At 44.7% G+C, this 8,731-nt stretch overlaps 1 long non-coding RNA gene across 2 annotated transcripts; it reads left to right on the top strand.

Moving 5' to 3' along the window:
• Window positions 1-653: 653 nt before the first annotated feature.
• LOC117088047 lies at window positions 654-6,154 on the top strand. Of its 2 annotated transcripts, XR_004438981.1 has the most exons (5): window positions 654-830; window positions 1,949-2,128; window positions 4,799-4,935; window positions 5,495-5,617; window positions 6,097-6,154. It is a non-coding gene; the product is annotated as an uncharacterized LOC117088047 (long non-coding RNA). The 2 variants fall into 2 exon arrangements; XR_004438980.1 differs by lacking the exons at window positions 5,495-5,617; window positions 6,097-6,154 and having other exon boundaries at window positions 657-830; window positions 4,799-4,967.
• Window positions 6,155-8,731: the final 2,577 nt, after the last annotated feature.

Consider the following 8,731-nt stretch of genomic DNA (forward strand, 5'->3'; position numbering starts at 1 on the left):
TAAATAATAAATAAATAAATAAATAAAATAAAACCAGGTAGAAGCTTCCCAAGACTTTGATGCAGAAACAGGTTGCCCTGAACTAATTAAAATTAATATCTAAAAACTGGAAAGAAAGAAGTTGCATTATTTCTGTAAAGTTTGAGGCCATTACAAGCTTTGCTTTCTCTAGGACATTTTCTCAGTGGTGTCAACTGAAGTCCACTTCACAGAATGACTCCATCTCCTGAGCACGTTGGAGAACGATGATTAAAGAGACTTCCTGACACTCCCAATACTTTTAGGGTCATATGGAAGCAGCAAGAGTCATATGTGTGAAATAGGTGGTATTACAGCGGAAGACATTGGTTTATCCTTTCATGAACATCATCGGAACAGTTCCCTAATGACTAGCGTTACGTCAGAAAATGGGGGGAGAGAGCTGGTTCTTTATTGGCAAATAAGTTACATAAATTTCCCAGTTAGAAAAAAATCATGATTTTAGCCATGTCAGATGAGGTCAGATATGCCCTATGCTTCAGTTATGGAATGTTACCTCTGAATATTGATTGACAGGTATCTTCCACAGCCTGTGACCTGTCGCTGTGTACAAGCTTGAATTCATAACTACCAGTCCTTGAAGCTCCGTTGCTGCCCACGCTGGACTGAAGTGGCTCCCGAATGAGGTATTCAAGGGAAAACTCACTGAAATATTTGAAACCACTGCCATGAACAAGAATGCTCTTCATGTGTGCCCGGATGTACACCCAGAGAGTTATCTTGTTAGTTGTATATGCCAGCATCCGGCAGGAGCTTTTACCTTTTTTGGGTGTCAACTTTGAGATTCTGATGTAAGCCACAGACCTCTTCCTCTGCCTGCAAGCACACCCACCCACAACCACGTGTTGCCTGGTTTAGAGAACTCCTGAGCCTGCAGCTGCGTCCACCTACAGGAGGAGGAGTGAAGCCCAGACCAGGGACAGGGTCAGAGCTGCGGTCACTCATCCATGGGCGGACAGCTCTGCATTCTTGCGAGGGCCCAGATACCCTCTTCACTTGGAAGGCCAAGCCCAGAGCCTAAGTGGTCTTTGAACCCAAATAGACTTTGTGGTCTACAGAATGAGAGCCCCACTCACCAGGGGAAGAAATTGGGGATCTTGGTCCTGAGTTTGTGGGGCAGACTTTTGCCATTTTCCTCCCCCTTTCCCTGCCATGCCTTATTTGAAAAGTGGTCACTTCCTGAATTTCAGTGAGCCAACATCGAGCCACTGCACTCCAACCTGGGCAACAGAGTGAGACACTGTCTCAAGAAAAAAAAAAAAAAGAGAGATCACTTCAAAACTTCCCTGTTCAAACAGTTGACCCTTGAACAGCAGGGTTTAAACCGCGTGGGTCACTTACTTACAGATGGATTTTCTTTCACTTCTGCCACCCCTTAGACAGCAAGACCAACCCTTCCTCCTCTCCTCCCACCTCCTCCTCCTCAGCCTACTCAATGCAAAAATGAGGAGAAGAACCTCTATGATGAGCCACTTAATGAATAGTAAACACATTTTCCTTATGATTGCTTTATTTCCTCTAGCTTACTTTACTGTAAGAGTACACTATACAATACATATAACACACAAAATGTACGTTAACCAACTATCTGCGTGATCACTGAGGCTGCCACCCAAGAATAGACTATTAGTAAATTCCTTTTCGCGTAGTCAAAAGTTATTGTCTGAATTTCAACTGTGTGGCGAGTTGGTGCCCCTAATCTCTGCATTGTTCACGGGTCAATTGTATTGCTTAAGAGGTAGTCATTGGAACACTCCTTAGGGGCTATTTTTTTGTTTAAAAAAGTTTTTGTCACAATGGGCCACTCATATAAGGCCCTAGGATTCCTTACTTCTGAGCTCCTGCTGCCACAGACCAAGTGCTGATCATTTTTGTTGCTCAACATATTTGTCACTTCCATCCGTCAGAGGACCCACTCCGACCTTCCAGGAGCTGCTCCTTCCACTGCCTGTGATCCTGAGGGTCAGCACGTCCAGCCAGGCCAAGTAACGAGATCAGTCCTCTTCTCTGCTCCAGTTCATGGATGGGCATAGGATGCGGGTGGTGGCCGTAGTCCACTCGGTTCCTGCTAATCCCACTGGATCATCAGGTGGGGAGAGTCCGCTTGCATAGTGAAACCAAAGAGAGCTGTGAGATGGAGAGTGAGAGTGAGAAACCAAGAGAATGAGACACACACACAGAGAGAGAGAGAGAGAGAGAGGGAGAGTGAGAGAGACAGAGAGAGAGAGACAGAAAAAGTCAGAGAAGCAGGGACACAGAGAGACATAGAAAGATGGAGAAAGAGATGAGGGGAAGAGAGAAACAGAGACACACACAGAGTCTTAAAAAGAGACAGAAAGAGGACAGAGCAACAGGAGAGAGACACAGAGAGGGAGAAACAGACAGACAAAGTGAGAGGCAGAGAGAGAGGAAAGAGAGATGGGGAGAGGGACGGAAAAGAGAGAAGCAAAAGCACAACATTCCTTGAATTGCTTCTCCCTGAAGTCACCATTCTATTTCTGCACTTCCAGTCGCCACCAGGAATCTTTCTAAGTCATCTGTCCTCCTTCCTTCCTCAACTTCTCACGCACTCTTACTAAAACCTCCTGAAATCTGCCTTCCCAATGACAACTCCTCCTTGAAATGTCACCACTGACTTCCAAAAACCAGCCAATAAAAAAGGTTTTTAAAACAATGACTTCCACAGTACTCAGTTTTACTAAAGGTTATGGTGCTGTTCTTTTTTATTATTATAACTTTAAGTTCTAGGGTACATGTGAAAACGTGCAGGTTTGTACATATGTATACTTGTGCCATGTTGGTGTGCTGCACCCATCAACTCGTCAGACCCATCAAGTCATCATTTATATCATGTATAACTCCCAAATGCAATCCCTCCCCCCTCCCCCCTCCCATGATAGGCCCCAGTGGGTGATGTTCCCCTTCCCGAGTCCAAGATTCCTCATTGTTCAGTTCCCACCTATGAGTGAGAACATGCGGTGTTGGTTTCCTCTCTGTGATAGTTTGCTAAGAATGATGGTTTCCAGCTGCATCCATGTCCCTACAAAGGACGCAAACTCATCCTTTTTGATGGCTGCATAGTATTCCATGGTGTATATGTGCCACTTTCTTAATCCAGTCTGTCACAGATGGACATTTGGGTTGATTCCAAGTCTTTGCTATTGTGAATAGTGCTGCAATAAACATTACGTGTGCATGTGTCTGTAGTAGAATAATTATAATCCTTTGGGTATATACCCAGTAGTGGGATGGCTGGGTCATATGGACATCTAGTTCTAGATCCTGAGGAATTGCCATACTGTTTTCATAATGTTGAAACTAGTTACAATTCCACCAACAGTGTAAAAGTGTTCCTATTTCTCCACATTCCTCTCAACCCCTGTTGTTTCCTGACTTCTAATGATTGCCATTCTGACTGGTGTGAGATGGTATCTATTGTTGGTTTTGCTTGCATTCTCTGATGGCCAGTGATGATGAGCATTTTTTCATGTGGCTGTTGGCTGTATGAATGTCTTTTGTGAGAATGTCTGTTCATATCCTTTGCCACTTTGTGGGGTTGTTGTTTTTTTCTGTGATATTTGTTTGAGTTCTTTTAGATTCTGGATATTAGCCCTTTGTCAGATGAGTAGGTGCTTCTGATGCCTCAGAGATGTCTGGAAGAAAACCACAGAGAAAACCTTGAGTGCCATGTAGTCTGTCTTATCTAAGTGCCCTCTGGACTTTGAGAAGGCTCTTTCTATGAACCAGAGAGCTAACAATGTAGCCCAGCTCAAGGCACTTTCCTGGGAAAACTTTCAGAACATAGCCATTCCTGGGGAGCATCACAGCTTTTAGACTTCACAACAGGCACCAGAGAACAGTCAGAAGACCATAGAATATTTTGCCTGAATTCCTTCCAGCATTGTGTTCAGGAACCTTGAAACTCCCTCCCCCTCCAAGTAGGTCTAAGTTTTCTTTCCAAACCCAAACAGACTTGTTTTTAAACAATCCCCAAGAAGAGGATGTCTTATCATTATATATAATTGACTTGTAAATCTTCTAAATTCAGAAAGAAAGAATACGGAAATAATTCAGAAGCGCTTGAGTTTTAGAGAGAAGAATCTGCAGTGAGGAGGAGACTTTTTATCTGTGAATTTCCGGCGTGCTTCTTCCACACACCATCTTGCTTGTGTCTCTCTCCAAGCCGTCTGTGAATAACCCACTCATCCTTCCAAACTCAACTAACATGCCATGTGACAGAAACAGTTGGTTCAACATCCATTTCCTCTCTCTTGTGACCAAGGCTCCACACTAAATGCTTCATTCCCCAGCTGTCTTTGTGCACCCATGTGGCCATGTGGGTTCATTCTGGCCCATGTGATATAAGTAGAAATGTTGAGCAGGACGTCCAAAAGGACTCCTTAAAAGGAGCCAAATTACTGAGTATGGCTTTTTAAATTTTTTCTTTTCCTGCTGCTTGAATGCAGCTGTGATTGCGAACAAAACTGCTCTCTTGGGGCATGAGGTGATCTAGAAGATACAACCACCTTCAGTCAAAGTGCCTGAGGGAATGATAGGAGAAGCTGGACTCTCTGATAAGATCACAGATCCAGTGAACAGGGAGGATTGAAAGCCTTCAGATTCCTTTCATGTGAAAAGACAGACTTTTATATGTGTGAGCCTCTGTTACCTTGTGTCTTCTGTTTTATGCAGCCAAACTTAACCCTAACTGCCACACACCGTCTACTTACATTTTATGATGCGCTCTCTAATCTCTTAGGTAATTGTATCCTCCCAGAAACCTATGGAGAGCTGAAGGGATTTTAGGAACATGGAATCCACTCTCCTCCTTTGGTAAAAGAGGACAAAGGCCAGAGAGCTGTGCGATGGCTGAGGCATGCGATTGTAAACCAAAAGGTGCCTGAGACTGATCTCAATCCATTTAAAAGTTAATTCTGCCAAGGTTAAGGCCATGCTTGGAAGAAAAAAAACATGGAATCACAGAAACAGTCTGTGGTCTGTGCCTTCCTCCCAAGATGATTTTGAGGGCTTCAGTAGTTGAAGGGGAAGGGTGGGCTGAAGGGAAGGGTGGGCTGGAGGGAAGGGTGGGCTGGAGGGAAGGGTGGGGCTGGGGAAAGAGGGAGCCTGGTGTTCCTCAGGTTGCAAGAGAAAGAGAGCAGGTGGGGAATAGTCAGTTTTGTCTTCATCTCACATGTGGTAAAGCAGTCCTTTACATAAGATAAGGTGAACATAGAGTAGCATCCTGTGGAGATATGTAACCTTTATCTGTAGCTATCTGCTTAGGAACAAGAGGAAAGGCAGTTCTTGCATGATTCAGCTTCCAGCTTAATGTTTTTTTCCTTTTTGGCTGTGAATTGGGGTCCCGAGGCTTTATGTTTCCTGCACACTATATTGTATCTGAAAATTGTTGTTCGGGACCTAAAGTTGTTTACTTACTCCAGCTACATACCCTTAGCTCAATTTCCATTTGGAGTGGCTTCTGGAAGGCTGGAATTGAAATCCACCAGTGCCCATTTCAAGGTGTTCCCAACTTTGCCTGGAAAAAAAGGAGCCCGGATACGCTTCCCTGTGGATGCAGGTCAGTCACCATAACGCACAGAAACAGCATTGACCTCAGCCTGGAGCCATTGTCCTGAAAGGGGACTCTTCCCAGCTCGGGCCTGAGACTGATCCCTGAGAAGCGGCCGCTCCATCCCTGAACCCTTCCTGCTTGTGTCTCCTCACTTCCTAGTGATCATGGCATTCAGGCTCAGAATGCTGCAGGCCTATCCCACTGGAAGCTGCCGAGGTGCCTCCTGCCACACAGGGCGCCCAGCACAGCAGCAGGATCAAGGGACCAGCAGGGAAGAGGCTGCAGTCATTTGGGGGAACAGCCTGAAAATCACCTGGAGCCTGGTGGCAGGTGGTCCCACCTCCTCCCCAATATTAGGTCCCAGAAAAAATGACAGTATGAGCAGCTCATGTCACATTATTAGCAGAGTCTTTTTATTCTTCCTTAATTTTTGCCATTGAATTGAGCTCTATAGACTCATTTTCTTTTTCTTTTTTTTTCTTTAGACAGAGTGTGGCTCTGTCGCCCAGGCTGGGGTACAGTGACGGGATCTCAGCTCACTGCAGCTCTGCCTCCCGGGTTCACGCCATTCTCCTGCCTCAGCCTCCCGAGTAGCTGGGACTACAGGCTCCACCACCATGGCGGCTAATTTTTGTATTTTAGCAGAGATGGGGTTTCACCGTGTTAGCCAGGATGGTCTCGATCTGGACTCGTGATCCACCCTCCTCGGTCTCCAAAGTGCTGGGATTACAGGCGTGAGCCACCCTGCCAGGCCTATAGGCCCATTCTCTGCTTTTAATGCCAATACATGAAATTCCAGATGCTTTGTAAAAAAAAAAGTTTCATTTCATTATTTATATTTATTACATTAATTCTATTATTTTATTCTCTCTTTTTTTTGGTTTTGTTTTTAGAAGAACTTCAGTGTGAGGGGGCTATCCCTGCTGCCTTGTGGCTGCAAAAGGAGAGAAGGAGCCTCTCCAAAAAGGGTTACATGAAAGCCTGAGGCGAGATACTTACTTCAGAGGGTTCAGGACAAGGACACTCACTTTGTTCTGTGCGGTGTGGAGACGCGGGTGAGCATTCCTCAGTGGCACCAACTGGTTTCCCTCTTGTCCTCAGCTGCCAGTGCCCTGGGACATGTCATTGGACAAAACACTTTTCCATGTCCTGCCATCCATTCCACGGAGGCAGGAGAAAGTGGTCTGGAGGCAGGAACATAAGGCCGATTCACCCTGACTTTGAGAGAACTAAATCAAATGGAAACTCTTGGGCTATGACAGGAATGTATCTCTCCATTGACACAGGGCATCCACCGAGTCCATGACTTTGTCATTGACTCATCCTCTTCATTTACATAGGGTGCACACCAAGTAACAATGCAAACTCTAGAGGGGATCTGAACCCCAGAAACTTCAGTAACAGGCTCCCTGTGCTCAGGCGCTCCCACCCTGTGGAGTGTGCTTTCATTTTCTGTCAGTCTCTGCTTTGCTGCTTCATTCTTTCCTTGCTCCGTTTTTGTGTCATGTCCAGTTCTTGGTTCAAGGCTCCAAGAATCGGACACCTTCAACCAGTAACATTATCTTAATATCTTGTTTTAAAACTGAATTCTGCTTTTCATTGTTCACCTAGTTTTTAGAAACTGACAATGAAATACAACTTGGAACTTACCACAGCTTAATACGAGGGTCACTATGAGCTATACAACAGGTTTGATGTTAAAAGTTTGCAACATTTTTTATTCTCTTCATTTACAAACTACAGTAAATGTTTTATTTTATGTTAATTATGAAATATAGGACACATAAGAGTCTATAAAATTTGGGTAGGCACGGGGCTCATGCTGTAATCCCAGCACTTTCAGAGGCTGAGGGGGGTGAATATTTGAGGTCAGGTGTTCAAGACCAGCCTGGCCAACATGGTGAAACCCGTCTTACTAAAAAAATACAGAAAGTTAGCTAAGCATCATGGCAGGCACCTGTGATCCCAGATACTCGGGCGGGCTGAGGTGGGAGAGTTGTTTGAACCCAGGGACAGAAGTTGCAGTGAGTCGAGATTGTGCCATTACAGTCTAGCCTGGGCTACATGAGCAAAACTCCACCTCAAAAACAAACAAAACAAAACTGAATGCATAATCGATAGATAATAATCGACTGGTGTCATCATCCTTAGCATGGAGGTCTTGAAAGGCTACAATATGCCTTCCTTGATCCTGGGTCTCCCTTCTTCACCCAGACCATAGGGACTAATGTGTTAAGTTTGTCTTGCTTTTATAAGGTTATCATTCTGTGTATATTAAAGCAATGTCATGTTATGGATTGTGAACGTACATAGAATAGCAGGTATTTTCAGATTTCCTTGTTCACTATAATTTTATTTTTTTTTTGTTTTTTTTTTTTTTTTGAGAAGGAGTCTGGCTCGTGCCGGCTGGCGTGCGGTGGCCAGATCTCAGTCACTGAAGCTCCGCCTCCCGGTTTCGCAAATTCTCCTGCCTCCGCCTCCCAAGTAGCTGGGACTACAGGCGCCGCCTCGTCGCCGGCTAGTTTTTTGTATTCTTTAGTAGAGACGGGGTTTCACCGTATTAGCCAGGATGGTCTCGTCTCCTGACCTTGTGATCCGCACGTCTCGGCCTCCCAAAGTGCTGGGATTACAGGATTGAGCCACCGCGCTCGGCCAATTTTTATTGTGATGCTTCTAAGTGCAGTTCATTTTCACAGCTGTATCATATTCACAAATGTGACTATGAGCTTTTTTTTTCTTTGGTAGAGGTGTATTTGGATGGCTTTCAGGTGTTTTCTATTTCTACAGTCAACTGCCTAAATATTATGCCTGTATGTGTCTCTTGGAGAAGACAGTGCAAGGGGATTCTGGGGCAGACATGCCTGAGAAGCAAGTGTGAGGTCACAGAGGGACGTGTCTAGCTTTTTATGAAATACAGTTTCTTAACAGGAGCAACAGCAGTGGATACTTTGTCAGCAGTTGATCTTTTCCTCTTTGGATTTTTGTGGCTCTGCTGAATTTGTTTCTTGAATATTGGATGTATCCACAGTACTTTGTTTACTTATATTTTGTAACTTTTGCACGTGGACTTATCTTCCTTGGAATTTTATGTGCAGAGATATTTTGAGGACAGGATTGCAT

This window comes from Trachypithecus francoisi, unplaced genomic scaffold (assembly GCF_009764315.1).
Source record: "Trachypithecus francoisi isolate TF-2019V2 unplaced genomic scaffold, Tfra_2.0 Contig00715, whole genome shotgun sequence".
Classification (NCBI taxonomy): Eukaryota; Metazoa; Chordata; class Mammalia; order Primates; family Cercopithecidae; genus Trachypithecus; species Trachypithecus francoisi.